The following is a 14437-nucleotide window of genomic DNA, read 5'->3' as shown; positions in this document are numbered from 1 at the left end:
TCTATCTTCTTAAAATTTTTTAATGTTTATTTAATGTTGAGAGACAGAGCACAAGTTGGGGAGGGACAGAGAGAGAGGGAGACACAGAATCTAAAGCAGGTTCCAGGCTCTGAGCTGTCAGCACATAGCCCAATATGGGGCTTGAACTCACGAGTCATGAGATCATGACCTGAGCTGAAGTTAGGTGCTTAACGGAATGAGCCACCCAGGCACCCCAACATCCTCCTATCTTCTGATATGTCAAGGTCCATATCATGTGCATATACTACATTTTTGTTATCCACATCCTTTGTGAGTAGGTCTAGATTGCCTCCAACTTTTGCTCCTACAGCCAGTGGTGTAGTGAACATCTTCCTACATGTCCCCTCACGGACTAGTAAAAACGTTTCCCTGACAGATACATCCTAGAATTGGATTGCTAGGATTGGCAGGAGTATGCTAATTTTTCTAATTACTGCCAGATTGCTTTTGAGAATGATGTCAACAATTTTCCATCATACCACTGGGGCATGAAATGTCCCATTTCTTCCCATTTTCTCAAACATATGATATCTAACTTCTAATTTTTGTGAATCTAATGGAACAAAGAAGAATTCATTGTTATGATTTAATTTCTTGAAAATGTGAGGTTAAAGTAAAGTTGAACATTTCTTTACATACTTAGGTATCGGGGTTTCTGAGTGAGGCTTGCCCACTACTGGGCTCCTGAGTAAGTCTCACACAAAAGAAAATGCCTGCCAACACCTACCTCCTGCCTTCCACCTCCAAAGGTCAACAGGAGGCCCCAGGTGTTCATTGCACCAGCCTTCCCTTAGCCTTCTCCATCCCTTGGTGTGTCTATCCTAAACCTCATCTTTCAGAAAACACTATAAACCATGCATCTCTCACATGCGAAGGCGGTTATTTCTCCCCAGTCCTTGAATCCCAATGTTTAGAGAAGGTATGAGTGTTTTCTTTGGCACTTGTTCCAGGCCATTCTCTCCCTGTCTTCCCTAAAATCTCTGAATCCCATGTTGTTGCAATGCATCACACACCACTGCTCACGGCTGATGTCCTCTGCCTGTGTCTGCTCTCCTCGATCCCAGAGACAAAGGGGTTACACCCTCTCCTCTCAAATTTCTAACACATCTTTCCCCATTGTCCCTCACAGTGGGCCTTGCTTTCTACATTACGAAGAAAATAGAACTGCTCAAAGCTCACTCACCCTTTTCCACGTCTACCCAGCACACAGGAACACATACTTACCTTCCCAAAAGTTAAAGAGGATGAGCTCACCAAACTCATGTCAAAGGTCAGGGCCTTCAGTGTACATTAGATGCCACTTCTCACCTGCTCGAGGGCACCACTCTAGCAATTCTCCTCCTCTGTCCTTCATCCCCACTCTACTGGATCATTCCTGAGCATACACTCATATTATTATTTCTCTGATGTTAAACTGTTCTAAAGAAAAAGAAGGAGGAGAAGGAGGAGGAGAAGGAGGAGGAGGAGGAGGAGGAGGAGGAGGAGGAGGAGGAGGAGGAGGAGGAGAAAAAAGAAAAAAAAAAAAAGAAAAACTTTCCCTGATGGCTTTTCTCTCCATCTACTATCCTGTTTCTATATTTCTGGCTACAGAAAAACTCCTTGAGAGAGTTTTCTGTATTTGCAATCTAATTTATCTCCCCCCTCTTCCCTCTTAACCCATTCCAAGCAGATTTGTCCTACCACCACAAGGCTTCTCTTGTCAAGGTCACAATGACCCCTACGTTGCCAAATTTAATGGTCAAGTTTTAGTCTTCATCTTATTTGAACTATCAGCAATGTCTTGCACAGTCAAACATTTCTTCTTCTTAAAACAATTTCCTTCAGATGGATTCCAGGATACCATTCTGGTTTCTCACTTATCTCAATATTCCTTTTAAGTTTTTTAGCTGGGAGTCTTTTCCTAACACATCTGAATCACTGCAATTACTTAACCTCTCTGAGTCTCACTTTGTCATCTACCTTGCATAGTTACCATGAGGATTCACTGAAACACTATATCAAGAACCAAACATTAAGCTTGGAACATAGACCTTCAATGAATGATCACTATTACCATTAGCAGTAGCAAAGAGGATATCATGGGACCATTAGAATTCCCAGATAAGGAATAATAAAAAAGATGCCTACAGTAATTCCCAGTCAGCTTTCCCTAGGAGTGCATAAAAAAATAAAAGGTCACAACTTCAACCTTTAAAAGAAATGTATGCCAATACAATAAAGACTAGTTTTCTTTCTTGATAGGAGAAGTCCTCGTTACAACTCTTAAATATATATCAGGAAACTGAAATGAAAACTGTTACTTTAAATAGGAGCTTGTTAAAACATATATTTTAGAAGCATGGGTTAACTTTTTAAAAAAATAAATTGTTAAAAAATAAATGCTAACAAAAACAAACTCGCCATCATTAAGATTTTTTTTAATGTTTATTTATTTTTGAGAGAGAGAGAGAGAGAGAGAGAATGAGGCAGAGCACCAGTCGGGGAAGGCAGAGAGAGAGACAGAGACACAAAATCTGAAGCAGGTTCCAGGCTCTGAACTGTCAGCACAGAGCCCAACACTGGGCTTGAACCCACCAAAGGTGAGATCATGACCTGAGCTGAAGTCGAATGCTCAACCCATAATTCTATTACACCAATATATAAACCAAAAATTATTAAGGGCAACAACATACATTTTTTAAGCTCACAATGCCCACTATGAAACTTTTAAGTTTAGATTAGGGAAAAATTACGTTATTAGGAAAATGCCATTAGTCACAATGAGGTAGTGAATGCTGCAGTCATAAACATCTCCAGTGGCTTCCAACATAGGTTTGTGGGTCTTTTTCTCACCTACATCACATGTTATCACACATGGGGCACTGCCTCATGCTGTGCTCCCTCTAAGACTGAGACTGATAGAACAGCCACCATCTGCAACAGCACCTATCACTCTGATGGAGGAAAGGTGTAGCAAGGAACATACTGGCTCTTAAAGCTGTCCTCTGGAGGGACACAGGTCACTTTCTTCACCTGCTAAAGGCTACGGCAAGTCAGCTGACTATACATAACTGTAATTGAGAGCAGCCATACAACCCTTCTATGTACTTGGAAGAGGAAAGACAGCATGATATTTGCAACAGCCCCAGTAGCTACCAATACTGAGTTTAGTATTCAGAAATCAGAACCTAGCTCTTTGACTCCCTGGATGGAAAGAATCTCTTAACCCCAAGAGTCTTTATAAAACAGGCAGGTAAAAACTTGCTGTAGAATTGCAAAATGTATAATACTTTCAGTAGCAAAGCTGAACTTAAATCTACAGAAGAAAAAGGCTCCTTTAAGGTAGCAAGACTTGTTGACACAAGTACTAAACTAGGAATTGGTATTTCTGTCTAGGCTTTACAACCAATATCTTCTGTGGCCTAAGGCAAGTTGTTTAATAACACCATCCTTCAAGAAAATAAGGAGACGTGATGACTGATTGACAGAACATTTCTGAGCAGAGTAAGGAGGTGGTTGAGATTAATAGTGAAATCTTCCCATCAGATGGAAGCCTGAACTGTGTAGTGACTGACACTAAAGAAGCAAAATACTGACATGCAAAGTGCTTCAAATCCTACGTGATGGGCTGTCTATATCGTAAAGAGTTATTATATACGAGCATGTCATATTCCCTTCTCTGTTTCACTCTGATGGAAAAAGGAAACCCATGAGCTCAAATCTGGCTGTGAATTTTCCTTGTAGTAATAGAGGTATTATCAGGAGCTAGCTACATACTATTGTATTTATCACATATCCCAATGTGAGTGTCTGCATTGCCTGATGAAAAGTCCCAAGAGAGGGGAGAAATAATTTCTTATAGAGACAAACTGTTTACTACACAAGGGTGCAAACAATGGCAGGCTGGAAGCAGACATTCTTGGTAATAACTTGTGATGCTTTAAGTGATCACAACTCAAACACTACCAGACCAAAATATTTGAACAATTATACATTTTTTAAATGAAGCATTTCAAAACACAGGCATTATGCAGCACAGTACTCTGTATACTACACATTTTATTTTTCCGATTTTGTTTCTTTTCTCAAATGACATAATTTATAAGTATTTCCTCAATGTCACAATTCAAACACAGAAACCTAGAACATTTACCTGATCCTCACAGATAGCAGTAACCTCTAATGAAGTTAGATTAGCCTCGTTTTATTTATATCATGCACACACACATACGCACACCCCTTTTTAAAGTTTTTGATGTGAATCAGATGAAAGTCTATATATTCTTTCCCTTAACAATATGACCTGCAGAGATTTCTATGTAAACACATACACCTTTATCCTGTCTTTGAATTGTCTGTATAAATACAGATACACTATATTTAGGTATATTATGTAACACTTCCATTGACAGTCATGTGAGCCATTTCCAAATTTTTACTCTTAAAGGTATGGTGAAATCTTTTAAAAATAAATGCTTGAAGTAGAATTTTAGTAAAGGACTTGCTGGGTCAATGGTATGTTTCTTTAAACTTTTAATAGACATTGTAAGATTGCCTTCCCAATGTCTTCCCAGAGCATTTTAATGCTCTGACCAGTGTGTAAGAGTACCCCACCCGCTTGCCCTTCAACCTCACTACCTGTTTCCAGGGCCAAGCTAAGGTATGCAAAGGAACTCATTTGTTAATTTGTTTCTTCCTGGTTAACAATATAGGTTCGCACATCTTCATTGCATTATTATGCTTCTGAAATTCATGTTGGGAGACATTTTTTTCAACTGGGCAATTTGTATTTTTCTTACTGCTTTGTAGAAACAGTTTAGCTATTCTAGATAACAACCTGTTGTCTGTTAAACATGTTGTAAATGTTTTTCCATTATAACCCTAGTTTTTCTTAATTTTATTTTTAGTGCATTTTGTTATGTAGAAGTCTGAATCTTTACATAACCAAATCTGCAGTCTTTGTGTCTTGCTTAGGAAGACTTTCCCTTCCCTAAATTAATCAGATTATTATCCTATTTTCTTCAAATGCTATCTTTTAAAGCCAGGCTTATTGAGATATTATTTACAGGCAACAACATTCATTTTATTTTTAGTACCCAAGTTTTGACAAAGGCATGAAGTCATGATACAGATACCACAACCAAGATACAGAACAGTTTTGTCTCCCAAAGAAATCCCCCGGTGTCCCTTTTGTCAGCCCTTGGCCCAATACCCAGACTCTGGCAACTACTGATGTTTTTTCTGCTCCTATAGTTTTACCTCTTGCACAAAGTCCTATAAATGGCATTTTATACTCCGTAGCCTTTGAGTCTAGCATCTTTCACTTAGCATAGTACACTTGGGAATCACCTCATGTAGTTGATGGTGTCAGTTCATGGTCCTCTTGCGCTGCTGAGTGGTGTTCTAGCATATGGATGCACCATGTCTTATTTTACCATGTACCACTTGAAGGACATTTGAGTAGTCTTCAATTTGGGTGATAAGGAAACCACTAGGAATACTCACTATAAGACTGTTGGATCAACACAAGTCTTTATGTATTCTAGGTAAATTCCTAGGAGTGGAAAGGTTAAAGTATATGGTAAACTGGGTGTAACTTTCAAGAAACTACTAAATTATTTTCCAAAGGGACTGTGCTATGTTTGCACGCTCACCAGCAGCACATGAGAGTTCCAATTGCTCCTCGCCCTCCTCAGCACTTGGTATTATGGGATTTTTTAACTGTTTTGTTTCCTTAGCCATTCTAATACATGTGGGGTGATACAACACGGTGGTCTTAGTTTGACTTTCCCATACAGCAAATGATGCTAAGCATCTTTTCAAGGGTTTGCCATTCTTACATTTTCTTGGGTGAAGGACCTGCTCAAGTCTTGTCCCCATTTTTGATGAGGTTGTTTTCTAATTATTGTCTTTTGAAAATTATTTATATGGTCTAGAAACAGGTTCTTTAATAGATGCATGTATTTTTCTCCCAGTCTGTAGCTTGTCTTTGTACTCTATAAACACTAGCTTTAAATGACCAGAGGTTCTTCATTTTGATGAAGCCCAGATGATGAATTTGTTCTTTAATGAATTATGCTTTTTGGGTCTTATCTAAGAAATCTTTGCCTAACCCAGGGTCATAAAGGTTCTCTTATATTTTATTCTAGAAGTTTTATAATTTAGGTTTTCTATTTAAATCTATGACCTATTTTGAGTTAAGAAGGTATCAGTTTGCCTGGAGACTTCCAGAACAAAGTACTACAGACTGGGTAGTCAAACAGCAAATATTCAGGTTCTCACAGTTCTGGAGGCAAGAAGTCCAAGATCAAGGCATCAGCAGGTTTTGTTTCTTCTGAGACCTCTATCCTTACCTTGCAGGTCATCTTTCTTCTATGAGCATATATCACTGGTCTCTCTCTGTATTCTAATTTCTTCTTACAAGCACACCAGTCAGATTGGATTAGGGCCTACCCTAATGGCTTCATTATAACATGATAACCTCTTTTAAGGCCCTTTCTCCAGCCACAGTCATATCCTAAAGTTCCAGAGATTAGGACTCCAACATTTGAATTGGGGCATGGGAAGTGTGCCACAATTCAGTCCATAACATGAACCAAAATTCATTTTTTTGTATATGGATAACCAATTGTCCCATTATCAGATTACTCTTTCTCCTTAATGGTGAACCTGCTTTCCTTCTGTTCTACAAGTGAAATAGTATTGCCATCTGACTCCTTGGGAGGTCTTTCTTTAAATTTCTGGCTGGTTAGTTGCCCTGAAACCTCATTTACATCCTCTCATTCTTGACTTTCTTTATGGGTTCAAAAAAAATGATGATTTTGTTTGTTTTCTTTTTCTTGTTAGGTTGGGAGAGACCATCCTTTCAAAATTCTATAATGCTATTTTAATTTTTCTATGTTTTGCTCATTAAATTCAGATTTTCTTTTAGGTCTCTCAGTAAAGGTTCATATTTTTTTCATAAAGTTCTTAAATTTTATAAAGTATATTTCTCGGTATTTAGAATTGTAATTTGTATTGTATTATGCTGCTTTTAACAGTATCATTTACTCTATTACGTTTTGAACTATTATCACTGGTGTATAAGAAAATAAATTATTTTGTAAATTGATCTGGCAAATTTACTGAAACTTTTGAAAATTAAATCCAAGAGTTAATCAGTTGATTCTCTTGAATTTTTGAATCCATTTACTCTTGGCTTATACCTCCTAGAGCTAACCTATTGGTAGAGCAATATTCTCCTATGTATTTGGACTGTAATTTCATCTTATTTTTGTCCATACATCTGATCTTTCTCATTCAGAAATTTGCAGCTTGTGTATGACACTTTCTTGTTTTCCTGTGCTTATATACATTTTTCTCAGTCTTTTCATAATTTCATGAAATATACTTGTTCTGTCGGGCAACTTGAGCTTCACCCTTGCTTGCTTTCAGATGCCTCCTCCCCTGACTTGACCCTGTTCAAGAGTACACACTGATGGCAAACCAGGTATATTTTGGGAAAATATACATAAATGTTTCAGAAAATTAACTTTTTAAATATACTAGGTAAACTTAGCTTTTTAATTTTTTTAACATTATTCATTTTTGAAAGATACAGACAGAGCATGAGTGGGGGAGGGGCAGAGAGAGAGGGAGACACAGAATCTGAAGCAGGTTCCAGGCCCTGAACTGTCAGCACAGAGCCTGATGCAGGGCTCAACCCCAGGAACCATGAGATCATGACCTGAGCAGAAGCTGGATGCTTAGCTGACTGACTCACCAGATGCCCCTAAACTTAGCTTTCAATAGCCCCTTACAAACCTAGTAATTAGTTGTCAAGTATAAACTCAAAATTACTAAAAAAAATAACACACTATAATATCCTTTCTGTATTATTTTCCTTAGGTTTTAGAATCAGGATAACTCTTAGCTCATTCAGTGAGTGTGGAAGTCTCCTGTTTTGTTCATTTCTACAAAATTTTTATCTCATATGGAAATCATATGGTCTTTGTTGGTTATTAGACCTTTCCTGGAAAATTAATTTGCGTTAGTGCCAAATATAGGAACAGATTTCAGTCACTATTGCAAGTTTTTCAATAGCACTGGTCTGTATCTGTGTTTTGGCTCTACTTGAGCTAATGTTAACTTTTAAAAAAAAGTCATGTTTAATCTAGGTTTTCAAATTGCATGTATAAAGCTTTTCATAGAATTCTTTTATAATTTTAATTGCTTTAATTTCTACAGTTACTTTTCATTGCTTATGTTCTCTAACTTTCTGTGGAACTTGTCAAAAGGGTATCTTTTAATGATTATTTTCAAAGCACTAGGTTCTGGTTTTTAACATCTTTCTGGAAGTTTCCCATCTTTTTAACTCTTCTATTTAGTGATTTCCACTTTCCTCCAGTTTATTTTGTTGTACTCACTTCTTGACGTTAGTACATTTCATTTTCATCAAAAGTGTATTTAAGAACCTAAAATCTCTGTACTTTCTCATTGATGGCTTCTCACAGGTCTTATGCTTCCTTTATCATTTCTTTTCACATGATTAGAGAACGGCTTTAATGGGACCAGGACCCAGATCTCCTTCCAGTACTGATGTTGCCACTGTGGCCCCAGAGTCCTCGCCACATCTCACCTGGGTTACCTGGAGCTTCAGTTCACCCCAGCCAGGAGCACCTCTCGCCAAAGTGGTATCTGCCTCCCTCCACCTTAACTGTTACGTCTATTATCCTGACCCCAAAGAAAAGCTGCCTTTTGCTCCCAACATGCCACAGAGATTTTGTGTAGAAAGATAGCTCGGTTTTGTTTTGTTTTACTCACATGCCATTTCACCCCCAGAACTCAAGTGTGCATACACAACCACTAGACTAGCATCACACACTCTAATGCTTTAGAGTCACTTCTGTCATCTGATGGCAAAGACACAGCTACATATTAGACCAAGCCCATGTCCCCAGTCCTGTTCCCTGTAGGTGAGGTTTTTAGGTAATGAATTCCCAACTCCTGACACAAAGAGATCCCTGACCTCCACCCCATATTCTGCCGGTGGTGCGCAAGTATTTCTCAGTCCAAACAGATACGCGGTGCAGATAAACCAAAATCCTCCCTTTAAAATATAGACTAAATTTAATCTCCTGGAAAATTAGCAAAGAAAATATGTAATAAGTAATAATCCTATTTGATAAGCATTCAGTAGAAATTTACATAGAGCAGGGACCTGATGGAGCACAAAGCAGTGATTCATTTGTGAGGCTGGCTGATGTCATAAACCAGAAGAGGCAAGTAGGAGAAGTTTATGGGCAGTAGCAGCTCCCTCCAAGTAAATTACGGCTGTGTATTCATTCTGGGACATTTACTACTTTCTCCCATAAATACAATTAATGTGCTGAATTTATTTTCAAAGCACAAAGCAGAGTTATAACTTATCTTAAAGTTTTTCAGTAGAAAAGCATATAAAACAACTTCAAAGGAAATTCTTTGGGACCGGCTTATTGAAGAATTTAACCAACATCTTCATTTTCCTTTTAGAGACCATAGCACACATAAGAATTTCCTTTCAGGATGTGGCACATTTTCAAAAGCAATAGACAGAAACTAGATGCTCAATTACTGTTTTGTCTTAACTTTATCATTCCTGCCTTTCTCCAAAAATCTGAATTTGACTTAAACTTTACTTTTTTGAAAGAGCTTGTCATCATGAATAAAACATGCTTACAAGTAACCATAAGCCATCAAAATTCAGCCAAATTAGTTTTCAATTATTTAAAAATACACAGTTAAAAGGCAACATTCACAGAAGTTCACCTGAAGCCCACAGGAATTTTCCATGTTCTTTTAAAACTTAGACATCCACCAAGGTATGTAATTTGCACTAACTATATTCCATAGTCTTAAAAAATAAAATAAAAACAGGGACTTTCATTGATGAAAAGCTAAAAATACAGTGACGGGAATTTTTGCAGATCCAATCTCCCTTTCCCAACATGCATTCCCTTTGCTTTGTCTTTCACACAATCTCAGTATTCATTCCACAATGTTCCATCAAGACGGGGAAACATAGTGCAGGTGGGGAATGGGTCCATCAGGCAGGCAATGGAGCATGCAAGCAGGCCACAGACCAAGTACTTAAGCATCCAGACAAAACCACATGGCCGTAAATTACTGTCACTACTTTCCAAAAGTTCCCTGGATTGTGCAGGATTGCCCATGCAATCATAATTACAAAGCAAGCTGTAATAATCATTAAACAAACTCTGTGACTTCTGCAGTCTTAAGCAGAATGCTTGCTTTCCTATCTGATGCTCATGTACAATACAGAATTACAAATGGGAGGCAACAGCTCACATTCGATCCTCAGGATTCAGAGAGAATTATGCTCTCTATAGGCGATCACTCTTCTCACCAACAATGACACTTTGCACACTCATATTTCACCCACGTGTTGACAGAAGCAAGTAGTCAGGGAGGTTTGGAAGACCATCTAGTGAAACTCCTCAAGGAATTCAGCAAGAAATTCACAAATTTGAGTTACCAGAGGATGAAGTTTTTTCCCTTGGAACACCACTTACAGGTGATGTTTTACTTTCTCAATTTCCACGGAGGAAAGTCAAATTTGGAAATTGGCGTTCATGGATGCTCATCATGTGGCAGTGTGCAAAGCTTTCATCTATGATCCCCTCTGATCACAACAACCCTATATATCAAACAGTTTAATTGCCTCCATCTTGTAGAGGAGGAAACCAAAGCTCAGAGTAGTGCAATTGTTTACCATTTTTTTGCCATCACGGGTTCATGTCAGAACCATGATTTAACGACAGGACTATCTGCTTTTGAAGGCAACGCCACGTCCACTACCCTGTGTTGGTGACAGAAAAGCTGGGAGAGCTTTTCTAAAGGAAATAAAATGCCATCCAGCAGGCTATCCAGCTTTTCTTTTTTTTTCTTTTTTTTTTTTTTTAAGATTTCACTTTAAAGGTGAGGCAGTTTGCACAGATCCAATAAAACTACAACTGTTAACCACAAACAAAAGCCAGTGAATCCAACCGGTACCTGGAAGGACCCAGGTGCGGATGTTTACCATAGGCAAAAGCAAAACTGAACTCTACACATGACATTTATTGACACAGCTTTATTAAGTGCCTATCTGCAGACATTTATTCACACAGCTTTATTAAGTACCGATTTGCAAAGCACTGTTAGACCTTGGTCAGACAAAGATGAATATGCCAGGGCCCCTGCATTCTTTGAGCCAGGAGGATAGTTAGGAAGATAATTAAAACACAAAAGAACCAAGGCAGAGAAAAAACTCAAGGAAGGTAACTGACTCCCCTAACCTTGACCCCACCCCAGCCCCGCCCCCACCCCCACACTCCTGATTCCCAAGCAGAAATTTCAGATCCGTATGGTGGAGAAACCCAAGAAGCTGTGTCTTACAAACCCCAGTTGGAGAAATAACTTGATTTTTCTGAAATATAAACGTGGCCACTTTCAGCGCCCTGGTGTAAGACCTTACTGTTTGATGATGTGGTTCCTGGATGCTTGGCCAGCCTCCCCCACCCTAGTACTGTGTGCTTCAGTTCCCCACAATGCTGGACCTCGTGCGGCTCCTGGAGAGCCTTTACATGCTGCTCTCTCTACCCGCCTGCCCTCCTAGACTCCTCTTTTCCTGTCTCTGTGTTTAAAAATTTAGCTCAGGCATCTCCAGCTTTAACAAGACTCTCCTAATTCCTCCAAGAGGGTGTAGGTGCATTTGTGTGATTTCATTCATGATTTTATTCAGAACACATTTATACACACTGAGGATTTAGCAGTGTACAAGACAGACAGCTTCTGCTCTCAAAGAGTTTAGATTACAAATAAACGGGCAGGATAATTTCAGATAATGGTGAGTGCTAGCAGAAAAATAAAACACGGAGGCATAACGGTGGGTTAATAACACATGAGGCTATACGGGAGGGTAAGGGGTGGTGGCGGCCTGCTTCACCTGGAGCTCCACTCAGGGAACGGACAATGGGGCTGAGCTGTGAGCTGCAGGGGACTTCCAAAATAAGAGGCAGTCGAAGAGGCAGTTTCCAGGCAATAACGAAAACAAGTTCGAGTGCCCTATCACAGCATTTCCTCGACAATCCTCTAACTGCCTCCAAGCTGCAGCACGAATTTTCGGAGGGCAAGATCCATGCCTCATTCAACTTTGCGTCACCAACGTATACCTTAGGACCTAGCAAATGGACACGCAGTAAATGCTTACTGAATCAAAGACAACAGAAGTATTCCTAGCCTTATGAAAAAATGCACATGACGTCTTCATACACACAACACTGTACAGCATGATGGACCAACAATATCCTGATTCTGCAAATCCAACAGTGTGGTGTCTTGGCAGAGCAGGTACTGTAATGGCTTTGGGTGTGCCAAGTTAGACACACTCATCCTACACTTACCCAACTGTGTCTACTGATGTGCATGGAGGGTTAGAAAACCTTCAAAAGAGGGGGAAAGAGCCTTCCACAAGAAAACTTCCTGGAGGGAAATAACAAGCCTTCCACTGATGTTCAGACACAGCAACCAGTCTAATGGACCAGAAGGGGCTGAACCTACGCCAGACTGTAGACAAGGTCTATGAAAGCATTGAAAGAAAACTTGCTCTAAGGGAGAAAGAAACCTGGCTCTCAGTCCCCAGCCAAGGCAGACATGTCCAAGGGAAGTGGTGGTTTCTGGCCATTAAAACCTGTCCTCAGCCAACAACCCTAGAGACACTCAAGATACAGGGTTGTATGCATGAGCTAAAAGTACTCTCTTACTAAACTCTACAGTTTATGACCAAAACACCCCACTGTGGCAAACCCTAACAGCATAATATAGAAGGAGAAAGCTTTCCTTCTACATTCACGAAAGCTGATTAAATTGCTAGAGTATTGTAAAGACTGAGAACAGCGCTGGGCCACAATGACACCCCAGTGAAACCAAAAGTAACCTAGTTACAGGGAACCAAGCTCCAGCCAGCCATTGTGGCAATTCTGCCATGGTGACACTGGCTATGGGGATCTGGCTTTCTGGGTGCCATAGTAATGCAAAAAGAGAATTAGATTTGTAAAGAGACACTGAGTATCCTAAAGAATCCTAGAAATTCTTGGAGACAGGAAACTGTACAAAGTACATATTTATAACCAAGTACATAGATATTTGTGAATGTTTGTTAAATCACTGCTCTGTAAAGGAGGTTGATGGGACAGGATCAGTTTAACACAATCTAATTATTTCTAGACCATAATACAAACTGGGTATTTCTTGTGGTCTGGCTTACAAGAGAGTTGAAATTTAAAGACTCTTCTAGTTCAAATAATTAGTATTTCTTAAGCTAATATGTCTCAGATGATAAGCATGTAAAAATATATCTAAATCAGGGAATTTGTCAAAATATTTCCCAAGTTCTCCTTTTGCCTATAGTATTCACCCCCTATGAGTCCAATCTATCTCCCCTTCCAAAGAGCTCTGATGGGATATATGTCTCTTTTTGTAAAATCCCCCCAGATGATTATAATTATACCTTCCCCTCACCCAAGGTCATCCATCTTCTGAAACGAAAACTACCCTAATTGCTGTGTAATCAGCTGTCTCGGCCTAGGCTCTGACTAAAACCATACATTACATCAGCATTAGTACTACTGCTAAGTCCACAAAAGACAGGTAAATTGATCATAATGTTTCTGGCCACAGGTAATAAAAAAACCAACGGAAAATACCTTACAATCCAAAGGGTATGTATTATTGCACATACAAATAAATCTGAAGATAGCATGGCTCTAGGGCAATATCATCAAGAATAAAGACTCTTCCTCAATGCCACCCACAGCACATCAGCTTGTCCTCTTAGGCTGGGCACTTCATGGTTTCAAGATGGCTGTGAGAGTTCCAGGTATCAAAGCAAACATAAAGCCACCCCGAGTTAGAAAAGGTGTTTCTTCTTATAAACCTGTTTTGTAAAAATGTAGGGGAAACTTTTCAACAAACTCTCAGCTACATTTGCCTCACTGTCTCATTGCTAGAATTTTATCACCAGCACAGCACCAATCACTGGCAGGTGGATCACCCTGTGACTAGCTCAACAAATCCTGACTGCTCGTTAGAAACAGAGGAAGCCCACCACCAGACATCCTGTTTTAATTAAAGTAGGGTGGGGCCTGAACACTGAGATGTTTAAATTCCCCTAGGTGATCCTAATTTGTAGTTAAGACTGTATCGATCATGATTTACCCCTGGCATGGACACGTGTAATGCCTCAAACACCTGCCCACACAGAGAAACTGAGTAAAAGCAGGGCTGTGTTAAGAAAGAGGGAGAGGAAAATGGATGCTAGGAAGACCACAAAATATACCACAGCTATTCTGAGTTGTTCCTTGAAAGAACATCCATGAGAGAGATGAGTGGTTGATTTTAATTCCAAAGGATAAAAAAT

This window comes from Neofelis nebulosa, chromosome 5, assembly GCF_028018385.1.
Source record: "Neofelis nebulosa isolate mNeoNeb1 chromosome 5, mNeoNeb1.pri, whole genome shotgun sequence".
In the NCBI taxonomy this organism is placed as follows: Eukaryota; Metazoa; Chordata; class Mammalia; order Carnivora; family Felidae; genus Neofelis; species Neofelis nebulosa.
This window is presented reverse-complemented; position numbering follows the sequence as displayed.